Genomic DNA, 14,829 nt, shown 5'->3' with positions numbered 1-14,829 from the left:
ATAGTAAAGCATCAGTCCACTGCCCCTGCCTAAACACTGAACATCACAATATCTATTAAGCTTAATTTATTTAGTGAAGTATATAATTGCCTGAACACTACCGTTTGATAAAAGATCAAGTGTTGCTTCAAGAAGCACGTGTCCTTCCCTATAGTGGCAAAATATTTGAGTGACTTTTACAACCACAGCAGAAAAAAAACATCTGAAAGCTTCCCAAAAGAAGCACCTCTCTGACACTATCATTTACACCGCTGTCAGCGGTTCCTTTTTAAAAAATTACAGCTACAATACACTATGATTCAGCATCTTGTCTCCATAAACTCCTGGAAGGACTTAACGAGCTACCCACAACGGGCCGGTCTCCCCCGGGACCTGCGGCCAAGGGGTCTTAAATCACACCCCTCACGCTGCCCCTCTACACTCCCTCTCTCCATCAGGGCCTGTCACCTCGAGGAGAATACACTGTCAATATTTTGTCTGTCTGCCAGCCTAACGGCCCAAAATTCACTGCCTGCCTCCCACCTGACCACCCACCACGACAATAATAGCGAGCTGAACCAATCTGCTAAGAAACAGTGTTGTGATGTCACATACAGATGTATCAGGGAGATCGGCTTTAAAAGAGGCAACTTTGAGAAATAAGAGGAAAGTAAGCTTTTCCAGATGAACAATTGGATTTTAATTGCACAGGATAGCATTTCCATTCTCTAATCAAGAGTCAGGCAAAGGGAGACTGTGCAGAACCATCTCACAAATCTTACATCTTGCCACGTTAGTATGATTTAACAAGGATGGGTAGACTATATATCTGTAACACAGTGGTTTCTGCCAGTGTTGGTCAGATGCCCCCAGATCACTATTACAGGGAGGAATAGCAGGGAGTTTTCCCGAGTGCTGACTGCGTTGTCTGGACAACATTGCTGACCAAGGGAGTCGTCGACAACAGAAAGACATTGTGTGTAAGTGTCTGATCCAAGATCCAACTCGATTTGATCCACTGTGATACAGGTTGTACATCTGGCACGAAATACAGTGCTGTCGACCACAAATATGAGATGAATAAATGGGGATGACACAGCTTGGTGAGATAACACGTCAGACACCGTCAAAAGATTTGGATGTTTCCATTTAGGGTTGGTGGCACGCCAGGTAGGAAAGGGAGAGAATTATGTGAGACAAATAATAATGAACGGTCGCATGTCAAGACCGGTTCTTTCACAGAAGTAAAAAAAAAAAAAAGTTTAAACTTGGCTTCCAACACCAACCACAGCGAGGAAAAAGCAAAGCCACCTTGTTTGGGTAGGCAAGCTGTTGCAGCAAAATTATTATTTCACTCCCCCGGAGATAGAAAACGGACATTTTGTGCAATATCATTCCAGACAAAAGAGCCTATTCCCCTTCAAGCAGTATTTCATGGCTGTACACCTCAGATACACCTCTTCCAGAAGACAAAACACCTTATGTTTTGTCTTCACAAAGCCCTGACCTCAATCCTATAGAAAATTTGTGGGCAGAACTGAAAAAGCATGTGTGAGCAAGGAGGCCTACAAACCTGACTCAGTTACAGGGGGAATGGGCAAAAATTCACCCAACTTATTGTGGGAAGCATGTGGAAGGGAAGCATGTGGGAAGCATGTGGAAGGCTACCCAAAATGGTTGACCCAAGTTAATCAATTTAAAGGCAATGCTACCAAATACTAATTGAGTGTATGTAAACTGACCCACTGGGAATGTGATGAAAGAAATAAAAGCTGAAATAAATCACTCTCTACTATGATTCTGACATTTCACATTCTTAAAATAAAGTGGTGATCCTAACTGACCTAAGACAGGGAATTTTGACTAGGATTAAATGTCAGGAATTGTGAAAAACTGAGTTTAAATGTATTTGGCTAAGGTGTATGTAAACTTCCGACTTCAACTGTATACACACACACAGTGCTACCATTGTACTTTGTTCACACGTTACTTGGTAAACCATTTGGGCCTATGCTAACACTATTAAACATTAACCTTTCGATGGCCAAAACAGAGGACAGTGAGTAAGTGCTCACATGAACGCACACACTGAGGGACATGAAGGGACACCCACACTAATGTACAATTACCTACAGTCACAGTCCACAACACTTAAGTAGGTAGTTGCACTCTGCATTCACAATCACACACACACACCCACCCACAATGTAAAAAGGCACCCACTGGACTTGGTGTATGTGTCCTATCACATTGGAAAGTGAGATATGAAAAAAAACACAAAAAAACGAATCTGGCTTTGCTGTAACATTACTAAATTCTCATGTTTTCATTATTATATCATGAATGTCACATTACAGAAAGCCTGTAGCAATGAGCTTATCTAACAGACATGGTGTAATATATATGTCAGACAGAACTTTTGCTCCCCTAATAGACCAGCACTATTCATGTCAGACCACAACACACTTCAACTCTGACAAAATGGTAAGCATTCCGCTCAGAGTTTAAGGCAAGGTTCTCACAGAGGTTACATTAATTCTCAATTTCAGTTGGCAATGGTCAAAAGTTAATTGTATCCAATTGCTATGGATTGCATTTACATGAGGTTACGCTTGTTAAGTGGACACGTAACAGTATTTTCACACGGAACAGCAATAATCAGACAATTCAACACCGTGACACCTGCGCCCTCGACTGTCTTGCCTCAGTTTCCGACGTCAAGCCGAAAGCGGTCGTGATAACAATTTCCCTTCCTATAAAACGACACGAGAACCATTATGGTACTAAATCAAAATTGTTTTTAATTTGACCCGCGTTACCTGCTAATCAAAAGTCGCTATGAGTCCCTAAGCGACAGGGTCCAAGCCGCTTTGCACAGATGATGAAACAATACCCAACAATTAATTCTCGTTTTTCCCCCCGCTGCTTTTGGGCCAAAGCAACAGCTCACACATCTGTTGCTTCAAAATTCCAGGGACAGCTTTGGGCTATTTATTGCCTTCAGGTTTACAGTTGGTCAGGCAAAAATACGGCATGGGATTTTTTCATACAAAAAAAAATAAAAAAATTTGGCCTGCATTGGACCACTGCTATCTGTTATGATTCAATCTGACTGGCATATGCTTTGTTTGAGACTAAACATAAAGCATGACCACTTGAAGTGCAGAGGTCACTGATGCTACTGCTGCTGAGGCAGGGATGACAGAGCACAGAAGCCTGGCTGAGTGATGGCACTGTATAGGCCAAGACACTGTGCATGCCTAGGCCTATACTGTACATATGTTTGTAGTCCAAGTGTGTGTTTGTAGTAAGTGAGTGCATTTGTGTTGGTTTTAGTCCACAAAATGCATCCTCATCCTACTAACTGCGTCTTCTAAACTTTTGACAAACCGTCAACTCACAACATTTTATCTCCTGACAACATATGAAAACCACTATGGTTAGTGTCAAAGACAAAATCAAAAGGCAAAAATCATTGAGATTTGATTGACAGCATGACTCAATCCTTTGACACCCTGCGGCCATGGCTTATCTCTGTTCATTACTGACAGACATACCAGAGCAGACAAATACCAGAGACCTCCAAAGACTAACGACTATACACCTCATGAAGACAGTAGACTCAGGTCGGTAAATCTTCAAACAGTGATAAGTAACTTCAGCTGTAGATGAGGTTATACGCACCTGTAGGTTTCACAAAAACTTGTACAGTTTTTGTCATGCTTTGACATTTGATTTCCTTTACTTGGATAGATGGAAAGAGGGAGGAAGAGAGAGCATGGGCTTTTAAGAGAATAAGAAGCTAAATCTAAATAGCGGGATTTGAATGTTGATGGTCTGTCTGGAAGATCCCTCACTCGGCAGAAGACCCGTTAGCCAGGACGCAGCTGATGTTGTATTAAAGTGTTTTTTCTTTCAAAAATGCCTTTGGTCCAGTCACAAGAGTTTCACAATTAGAAGCCTACGGCCCTATAGTACAGTAAGCACCCTAGTCCAGTGTTCCCCAACCCTGGTCCTCGAGTACCCCCAACATGTCAGTTTCATTGTAGCCCTTGACAAACAACTCATTCAACTCATTAAGGGCTTGACAAGTTGAATCGGATGTGCTTGTCCAGGGTTACAATAAAAATGTGTACTTTTGGGGATACTCGAGGACCAGGGTTGGGAAACACTGCCCTAGTCCAGTAAATTAAGCACCCTGGCCAGGTGAGGGGGACATCTCAACCATCTACCTCAGAGGATATATACTTCTCCTTAGGCCCTATGTGTCAAAACATGGGACCCAGGAGTGGCCATCTGTTAGCACATCCTGCTGAATCATGGAAAAACATCTGTGGATGCTATCAAATCAAATTTGATAAACAAGTGTAGATTAACAGTGAAATGCTTACTTATGGGCCCTTCCCGACAATGTAGAAAAAAAAGAAATAGGAAAATAATAACAAGGAATAAATACACAACGAGTAACGATAACTTGGCTATACACATGGGGTACCAGTACCAAATCGATGTGCAGGGGTACGAGGTCATTGAGGTAGATATGTACATATATGTATGGATAAAGTGACTATGCAGCAGGATAGATAAAACAGTAGAAGCCGCACATGTGATCAGTCAACAGAGTTAGTGTAAAAAGGGTCCTTGCGGATAGTTAAATAGTTAACCATAAGCTACCCAAACTAACTATTTAGCAGTCTTATGGCTTGGGGGGGGGGGGGTAGAAGCTGTTCAGGGTCCTGTTGGTTCCATACTTGGTGCATCGGTACCACTTGCGATGCGGTAGCAGAGAGAACAGTCTATGACTTAGGTGACTGGAGTCAGACAATTTTTAGGGCCTTCCTCTGACATTGAGTAATATAAAGGTCTTGGATGGCAGGGAACTCTGGCCTAGTCATGTAATGGGCCGTATGTACTAAACTCTGTAGCGCCTTGTGGTCTGATGCTAAGCAGTTGCCATACCAAGAGGTGATGCAGCCAGTCAAGATGCTCTCAATGGTACAGCTCTAACTTTTTGAGGATCAAATCAAAGTGTATTTATCGCCTACGCCGAATACAATAGGTGTAGATCTTAGTGAAATGCTTACTTAGAGGCACAAACCAATAACGCAAAAAAGTAATTAGGTGAACAATGGGTAAGTAAAGAAATATAACAGTAAAAAGATCTACTGTATATAGCCTGAGGGCCCATGCCGGATCTTTTCAGCTTCCTGAGGGGGATGAGGCATTGTTATGCCATTTTCATGACTGTGTTGGTGTGTGTGGACCATGATAATTCCTTAGTTATGCGGACACAGAGGAACTTGAAGCTCTCAATCTGCTCCACAACAGCCCCCTTGAATTGGATGGGGGCATGCATGGCCCTCCGTTTCCTATAGTCCACGATCAGCTCCTTTGTCTTATTGATGTCGAGGGAGAGGTTGTTGTCCTGGCACCACACTGCCAGGTCAGTGACCTTCTCCCTATAGGCTGACACATCGTCGTTGGTGAGCAGGCCAACCACCGTTAAGTCGTCAGCAAACTTTAAGATGTTGTTGGTGTACACGGCCACACAGTCATGGGTGAACAGGGAGTACAGGAAGGGACTAAGCACGCACCCCTGACAGTCACCCATGTTGGAGGGTCTCCGTGGCGGTTGTGTTGTTGCCTACTATCACCACCTGGGGGCAGCCCGTCAGGAAGTCCAGGATCCAGTTGCAAAGGGAGGTGTTCAGTCCCAGGTCCTGAGCTTAGTGTTGAGCTTGGAGGGCTCTATGGTGTTTAACACGGCGCTATAGTCAAAGAACAGCATTCTCACGTAGGTGTTCCTCTTGTCCAGGTGGGAGAGGTCAGTGTGTAGTGCAGTAGAGTTTGAATCATCTATGGATCTGTTGGGGCAGTATGTGAATTGAAGTGTGTCCAGGGTGTCTGCGATGATGGTATTGATGTGAGCCATGACCAGCCTTTCACATCTGTAACCATGAAAAGCTTTGATTGCCACGGGGCGATAGTCATTTAGACAGGTTACCTTGGCATTCCTGGGCACAGGGACTATGGTGGTCTGCTTGAAACATGTAGGTATTACAGACTGGGTCAGGGAGAGGTTAAAAATGTCAGTGAAGACACTTGCCACGTGGTCAGTGGACGTTCGGAGTATGCATCCTGGTAATCCGTCTTGTGAATGTTAAGGTCTTACTCACGTCAGATATGGAGGACAAGATCACACAGTCATCTTGAACAGCTGGCGCTCTCATGCATGGTTCGGTGTTGCTTGCCTCGAAGCAAGAATAGAAGCATAGCCTTTAGCTCAGTGCCTATGTTGCCTGTAATCCGTGGTTTCTGGTTGGGATATGTACATACGGTCACTGTGGGGACGACGTCGTTGATGCACTTATTAATGAAGCATGTGGACTGATGAGGTAAACTCAATGTCTGATGAACCACGGAATATATTCCCAGGGTTCATACAGACAGTGGCAAGTCAAATTCAAGGACTTGCAAGTACTTTTTCAAGCAATAATATTTATTTTCAAGGGCCATCAATTGTTTCTAGTCACCACCAGATGGCAGCCACAACCTCATGAAATACACCAACTAACTTATTATTGAGTAGAATTTAGTGATGAATAGTATGTGTTTCACTACTTATTTACTACATACAGGAGTGGTAAGTCAGCACTGATGTTGACTTATTTCCTTATATGAACTGTAACTCAGTAAAATCTTTGAAATGGCTGCATTTATATTTTTGCTCAGTGTACATGCTAATAATATTAAATTGTCTTTATATTTCACAAAACTTTAGGTCCCACAGGCTGTCCCAACATGAAAGTGAATTATAACAGTGTAAAAGGCCCTTAGTTTACTCTAAAATGTTGTATTCTATACCCATTTAAAGAGAAACAAGTTATTCATGTGTTTGACAAGATTAAAGATTCTCTCAGGGGACCCTATTTATATTTTAGGGGACCCCACCTGGGTCTCTGACCCCAGGTTTGGGAACCACTGTACTACTAACCTCTCTCCCTGCTTGCTTCAAGCATGAGCTTCTCTGTGATGGACTGATTTCTTTGGACGGACTTATTTTCTTTTGCATTTATTAAGTCTCACATAATGAATAACAATTAAGCTAAATCATTGAGAGTGTTACGTTGTTAGATATGGATGATAATGTAAAATACATCTGCTGGGAGTGACAGTGACAGCTTGTGAACTGTAACCAGTCCTCACATTCAAACATATTTTTTGGGACACTGTCAAAGCTGATATCTAGTTAACTAGACTCCCTTTGATTTAGCTATTCAAAAAGGTAGATCAGGCCATTAAAATGCTAAAACACACTGCCATTGTTGTGGATGGTCAGATTTGCCTTAATTTCTGCATTAGCTAGGAGTAAATATCAAAAGATAATTCTTGTTTCACAGGATATGTAATAGGTTGGAAGGAGAATGGGAGGTATAAGACGTGCCTTACAAAACACAGGGAGACAAGTCTAACACTCTGTCTGGCTCAGCACCAGCCGGTTTACAGACAGGCCACATCTTTTTTAAAGTTCCCTCCACAGCTGTAAGATCTTATGGCAGAGGCTGCTCCGGGCCCCTTTGTAGTCTGAAATGGGCAGCTGGATGTTTGGAGTAAATTAGTTTTATCTGGGCAGGCCATATTGGCACACCGCTTGCCTCTCAAGATCCACATACTGCTAAAGGCTGATTAGAGATCCACATACTGCTAAAGGCTGATTAGAGATCCAGGTTGTTGATCATAGACCCACTTTTTACATAGAAGCTCTCTAAGCCCAAAAACAGAAAACTCAATTTGAAAAGACCACCTTCAAATAGTCCACAGTGGAGGTCTTGATAACGTGCAAAGTTAATATTTAAGAGAGGTGGGTCGACCTTTCAATATTCTTGAACACAGAAAGTGCACAACTTTGGGCTTTTATATCTTGGATTGCAGCTTGAACATTACCCAGATTCACACTCCATAGAGAGCCTCAACTTCGCACAGCTTCCTCCCACAGTCCATTACTTGTAAGAATAGTTTATAATTAAAAAGTTATACTTGTGACTTCTCACCAAAGACCACACTTATTTAATTTCATTGGCCCAAGTCATGCCCTTGAAAACAGGTGGCATTACAGCCATTAGGCAAAAGCCACCTACAGCACCTACAGTAGGCAGATATTACAAAGTCGGGAAGCTCATTTTTGGTAAATGTAGGTACATCAAAAACAGAACTTCTGAGCAACCCTTTAATAAGCTTTTCAAACGGTCTAATGTGATTTTCAGCAGCGGCAAATTGAATGATTAATCCTAGCCAGGAAATGGAAGACAAGCACCAAAGAACATTTTAATCTGGGCAATTAAAAAACAAATGTTATGGCTTTGCTTTTGTCTCTAAGATATAGATCTGCTTCTTTAAGAGGGTTCCCCTGTTCTTCTAACTAATGGCCGCCCCACCAGGCTCCCACAACCCAGAGTTCAGCTGTCTGGAGAAGGCAAGCATTATGGACATTGTTTGTAAAGTACCAATCAAAAGGTTTGGACACACCAACTCATTCAAGAGTTTCTTTATTTTCTACATTGTAGAATAATAGTGAAGACATCAAAACTATGAAAGAACACATACAGAATCATGTAGTAACCAATTTTTTTTTTAAATAAATAAATAAATATATTAGTGAGGGAAAAAAGTATTTGATCCCCTGCTGATTTTGTACGTTTGCCCACTGACAAAGAAATGGTCAGTCTATAATTTTTATGGTAGGTTTATTTGAACAGTGAGAGACAGAATAACAACAACAAAAAATCCAGAAAAACACATGTCAAAAATGTTATAAATTGATTTGCATTTTAAATGAGAGAAATAAGTATTTGACCCCCTCTCAATCAGAAAGATTTCTGGCTCCCAGGTATCTTTTATACAGGTAACGAGCTGAGATTAGGAGCACACTCTTAAAGGGAGTGCTCCTAATCTCAGTTTGTTACCTGTATAAAAGACACCTGTCCACAGAAGCAAATAGATTCCAAACTCTCTACCATGGCCAAGACCAAAGAGCTCTCCAAGGATGTCAGGATGTTGTGTTTGGGGCAAATCCAATACAACATACAGTGCCTTGCAAAAGTATTCATACCCCTTGGCGTTTTTCCTATTTTGTTGCATTACAACCTGTAATGGTTTTCATGTAATGGACATACACAAAATAGTCCACACTTTTAAAGTGAAATGAAAAAAAAGGACTTGTTTAAAAAAAAAGTGGTGCGTGCATATGTATTCACCCCCTTTGCTATGAAGCCCCGAAATAAGATCTGGTGCAACCAATTACCTTCAATGTCACATAATTAGTTAAATAAAGTCACCTGTGTGGAATCTAATTGTCACATGATCTGTCACATAATCTCAGTATATATACACCTGTTCTGAAAGGCCCCAGAGTCTGCAACACCACTAAGCAAGGGGCACCACCAAGAAGCCCAAGAGCTCTCTAAACAGGTCAGGGTCAAAGTTGTGGAGAAGTACAGATCAGGGTTGGGTTATAAAAAAATAAAAATAAAAAACTTTGAACATCCCACGGAGCACCATTAAATCCATTATTAAAATGTTTTAAAGAATATGGCACCACAACAAACCTCAAGTTCTGTTTGTCTTATTTCTTGTTTTTTTCACAATAAAAAATATTTTGCATCTTCAAAGTGGTAGGCATGTTGTGTAAATCAAATGATGCACACACCCCACCCCAAAAATAATATATTTTAAATCCAGGTTGTAAGGCAACAAAATAGGAAAAATCCCAAGGGGGGGTGAATACTTTCGCAAGCCATTGTATTACTGAGTACCACTCTCCATATTTTCAAGCGATGGCTGCATTATGTTATCGTTATGCTTGTAATCGTTAATGACTGGGGAGTTTTTCAGGATAGAAAAAAACATAATGGAGCTAAGCCCAGGCAAAATCCTAGACGGAAATCTGGTTCAGTTTGTTTTCCACCAGACATGATGAATTCACCTTTCAGCAGGACAATAACCTAAAACGCAAGACCAAATCTACACTGGAGTTGATTACCAAGAAGACAGTGAATGTTCCTGAGTGGCCAAGTTACATTTGATTTGAAGAGCTTGAATAATTTTGAAAAGAATAATGGGCAAATATTGCACAATCCACATGTGGAAAGCTCTTAGACTTACCCAGAAAGACTCACAGCTGTAGTCACTGCCAAAGGTGCTTTTACAAAGTATTAACTCAACGGTGTGAATACTTATGTAAATGAGATATTTCTGTATTTTATGCTCAATAAATTTGCAACAATTTATAAAAACATGTTTTCATTATGAGTATTGTGTGTAGATGGGTGAGAAAAAATATCAAATGTAATACATTTTGAATTCAGGCTGTAAGAAGGGGTATGAATTGTTTCTGATGGCACTGTAGCTGGCAAACATAAGTAGTGAATTTCAAGTGTAAATTGATCACCTATCTTGCTCTGCACAACAATGGATCGTCACTTCACAAACCTTCCATTTACTCCGTGTGGTCTTTAAGTGACAATGCCAGAGAAGTCGGTATTTGGAGGATATATTTGCACGCGTGTTGTTAGGCCCAAGGCGAATTAGAGGGCCGGCAAACCATGCCAATATATCCTCCAAACACTGGCTACGGGTTACCAACATATTCAAATAATGACTGACATATTTTCATTAAAAACATTTAGATTAATTTATTCATACTATTTAATCCTTCCACTAGACATAGTTACGACACAAATCTAGGGTTGCTACCCAAGCCTGCTGGCAGTGTGGTTGCCAGACCCAGTCGTTCAGTCTTTGTTCTGTATCTACGGACGTGACCCAGTCATTCGTTCTAAATGTTCCAATGCCATACTGGCTGGCAAAGTTGTTATCCCTTTGCTTTCTAGTTAGCCAACTACGGCTAACTTACAGTCACATCAACGGTGCAGCCAGAATAACAGCAAAGTAGCGGTTACAATGAGCTAATGAGGCACGATTTCGCCTGGCAAAGAAAATGTGCTCACTTGTCAGGACACTGTTGTTCAGAGGAGCTAGCGAACAACACAGCTAACATAATCACTTCAAACTGTAGCTGGAAAGACTGCAAACTAACTGCACTTAGTTTTGTTTTTAACCTTTTGTTCAATTTTACATTTCTTTGTATATATCCATCAAAATGATGTCAGCTGATTCATGATTTCGACTGGCTGAGAAACGCTGCCTGCTAGTCTGTCTCTTCCATTACTATGGGACAGCTGGAGATTACATTTGAATACTGAAACAATGTTGCAAATGTCAGTGAGACAGACAGCAAGGTTTATACAAATCTCTGCTGTTGAAAACTAAATGTTAGTCTTAAAAAAAAAAGTGAGATAACGTCTAGAAGCATTTATAGTGGAGACAAAGTTTATAAATTACCTGGCTGTGCTGATGAGACAGTGGATTGCAAAGTCAGATGGAACAGAGTAAATATGCATTTTAACGTCAGATTTAGCCGGTGGAATAGACACTGGCATTCAGGATCAAACCCACCCGTTGTATAATTGTAAATAAACATACCATGTGACTGGCTCAATCAGCTGCTGAAGAATGCAACCTGCTTGACCTATTAACCTAATGCACAAGTCGACTGCAGGTATTAACATTTACAAAAGAACAAATATTCACATTTACAAAAGAACATGCTAAAAACAGTTTAAACGGTATTGACGGTTGAGCTGGGATGAAAAACCGAACAGTATCGACACCGAACAAACTGTCCACTTATCATGAACGTTTTGCTGATATTGTTCATTACGATAAATAACCTATAGGGTCTTACTAGAGAAATTTGAAGTTTAAAATGCATTACATTTACAAAAATGGGTGATTGTTGATGGGACAATTGAAAGCTACAACATTTAACGCAGTAGTAGCAGCAGCTTTAAGGGTAATTGGTGTTATTGAAAATAATACTGTGGGTATTTCAAAATACCCCGGTATACCGCCCAAGCCTACTATGTACTATACAGGTTGTCAGCTCTATGATCCATGCTGGGTGACAGGTCACATATACCATCAATTACACCTCAGGATTTTTGTTCCACTTCGTCAAGTTTGATCCCTACTGACTGTTTGAATGCTGAGCCATTGTAGAACACATATTATAGAATACCCTTAACTTTTTATCCCTAACCTCACAGTCCACCGACCCCATTCCTGCTTTACTTTAACCCTAATCCACCAATTAGTCCCTACAGTACACATCATAGCCCCATGCATATGGACTTCAATTAACCAATGATTTGAACTCACACAACCTCCGCAAAAAAATTACCGTCCTCTCACTGTCAACTGCGTTTATTTTCCGCAAACTTAACATGTGTAAATATTTGTATGAACATAAGATTCAAACAGACAAATTAAACAAGTTCCACAGACATGCGACTAACAAAAATTGAATAATGTGTCCCTGAACAAAGGGGCGGGGTCAAAAGTAACAGTGAGTAACAGGATTTGCCAGTTCTTTCTGTGAGATGTTACCCCACTCTTCCACCATGGCACCTGCAAGTTCCCGGACATTTCTGGGGGGAATGGCCCAAGCCCTCACCCTCCGATCCAACAGGTCCCAGACGTGCTCAATGGGATTGAGATCTGGGCTCTTCGCTGGCCATGGCAGAACACTGACATTCCTGTCTTGCAGGAAATCAGCCATACTGCTCGTTCTGTGTGTGGTGGCATTGTCATGCATGTCAGAATGAGGATATCTTCCCTGTAACGCACAGCGTTGAGATTGCCTGCAATGACAACAAGCTCAGTCCGATGATGCTGTGACACACCGCCCCAGACGATGACGGACCCTCCACCTCCAAATCGATCCCGCTCCGGAGTACAGGCCTCAGTGTAACGCTCATTCCTTCAACAATAACACAAATCCGACCATCGCACCTGGTGAGACAAAACCGCAACTCGTCAGTGAAGAGCACTTTTTGCCAGTCCTGTCTGGTCCAGTGACAGTGGGTTTGTACCCATAGGCGACATTGTTGCCGGTGATGTCTGGTGAGGACCTGCCTTACAAACAGGCCTACAAGCCCTCAGTCCAGCCTCTCTCAGCCTATTGCGGACAGTCTGAGCACTGATGGAGGGATTGTGCGTTCCTGGTGTAACTCAGGCAGTTGTTGTTGCCATCCTGAACCTGCCCCGCAGGTGTGATGTACCGATCCTGTGCAGGTGTTTCTATACGTGGTCTGCCACTGCGAGAACGATCAGCTGTCCGTCCTGTCTCCCTGTAGCGCTGTCTTAGGCGTCTCACAGTACAGACAAGCAATTTATTGCCCTGGCCACATCTGCAGTCCTCATGCCTCCTTGCAGCATGCCTAAGGCACGTTCACGCAGATGAGCAGGGACCCTGGGCATCTTTCTTTTGGTGTTTTTCAGAGTCAGTAGAAAGGCCTCTTTAGTGTCCTAAGTTTTTGTAACTGTGACCTTATTTGCCTACCATCTGTAAGCTGTTAGTGTCTTAACGACCGTTCCACAGGTGCATGTTCATTAATTGTTTACGGTTCATTGAACAAGCATGGAAACGTGTTAAAACCCTTTACAATGAAGTTATTTGGACTTTTACTAATTATCTTTGAAAGACAGGGTCCTGAAAAAGGGACGTTTCTTATTTTGTTTAGTTTACATACATCGTTTACTGTGACTAATGTCTGAGGAGTATTTAGGTGATGTGAAACGTTACATTTTGTAAATTTCTATTTCTGTGTACTTTAGGCTGTAAATGACGTGTTTTTTTGCATTTAGTTCCCTTTTTATTAACTCCACAGGTCATTAAAGGGGCAGATCACACAAAAACATGTTTTATTTATATTTCCACACTATGAGGTTGGAATAATACTGTGAAATTGTGACAATTATGATATTGCACTTATTGTAAAAAAGACTGCCTGAAATTTCTGCTTGTTGTGTTGGGTGGGATTTTTTGACCGCCTGGTGACGTCACAATTTCACAGTATTATTCCAACCTCAGTGTGGAAATAAAACATGTTTTTGTCTGATCTGCCCCTTTAATGACCTGTGGCATCTGTTAAAACAAGGGAACTGAATGCAGAAAAACACTGGTCATTTACAGCCTCCAGTACTCAGAAACAGAAATGTACAAAATGAGACATTTCACTTAAATGAATAGACCAATAACAAAGAGTTTGCCCTCCTCTCTGCCAATAACAGCTAGTTCAGGTTACACATCCCTCCCTTTAGGCTCCTCTCTCAGATCACTCCCAGACAGTCCTAGCAAAATTCTTGCTTGAGAAATTGTATTTTGCTAAGAAACTATTTTTTCTCCATTTTGGACCATTTTTCATTTAAAAAACAATTACAGTAAGATACTTAATTTTTACACAGAAATCATTTGGTATTGAGATAAACATGGCTGCATTGGACCATTAAACTTCTGACTTTCCAAACTCCTCAAAGGGCCTGCAGCCTTTTTTTACTTAACTGTGGCTGCTTGTTTCTCTCCAAAAACAAGCCATTGCATAAGGCAAACAGTCTCAAGAAAAAATATTGCAAAAGCAGAATTATAACAGCAGCAGCCAGTTTTAAAAGCTTTGATTTGATCTTTAAAGATTAATATTCATGTGCGGTTGCAATTATGGAAAAATTTCTAATTTCATCCTAGATGGATGCCTGAGAAACAGAGATTCTCTCTAAAGCATCTTTAAAAAAGGTGCACCATGCAGAAAATCGCTCCGAAATTTCCTGGTTGCTAAAATGCTAATAGTTTGCCGAATAGTTTGTGAAATTAGGAGAGAATCACTGTACCATCTAAACCGCTGTGAACTATAATTGTCAAAACTGAAAATATTGTATTTTCAGCTGTTTGAAGCT

General features: G+C 41.2%; 1 protein-coding gene across 1 annotated transcript in view; it reads right to left on the bottom strand.

Annotated features, from left to right (window-relative positions):
• Positions 1-14,829, bottom strand: part of LOC115205109 (platelet-derived growth factor C) — a 102,382-nt gene that overhangs the window by 58,558 nt on the left and 28,995 nt on the right. The window lies entirely within an intron of this gene.

The sequence above is a fragment of the Salmo trutta genome, chromosome 13 (assembly GCF_901001165.1).
Source record: "Salmo trutta chromosome 13, fSalTru1.1, whole genome shotgun sequence".
In the NCBI taxonomy this organism is placed as follows: domain Eukaryota; kingdom Metazoa; phylum Chordata; class Actinopteri; order Salmoniformes; family Salmonidae; genus Salmo; species Salmo trutta.
The sequence above is the reverse complement of the archived record's forward strand: the minus strand, read 5'-3'. Positions and strand labels throughout refer to the sequence as shown.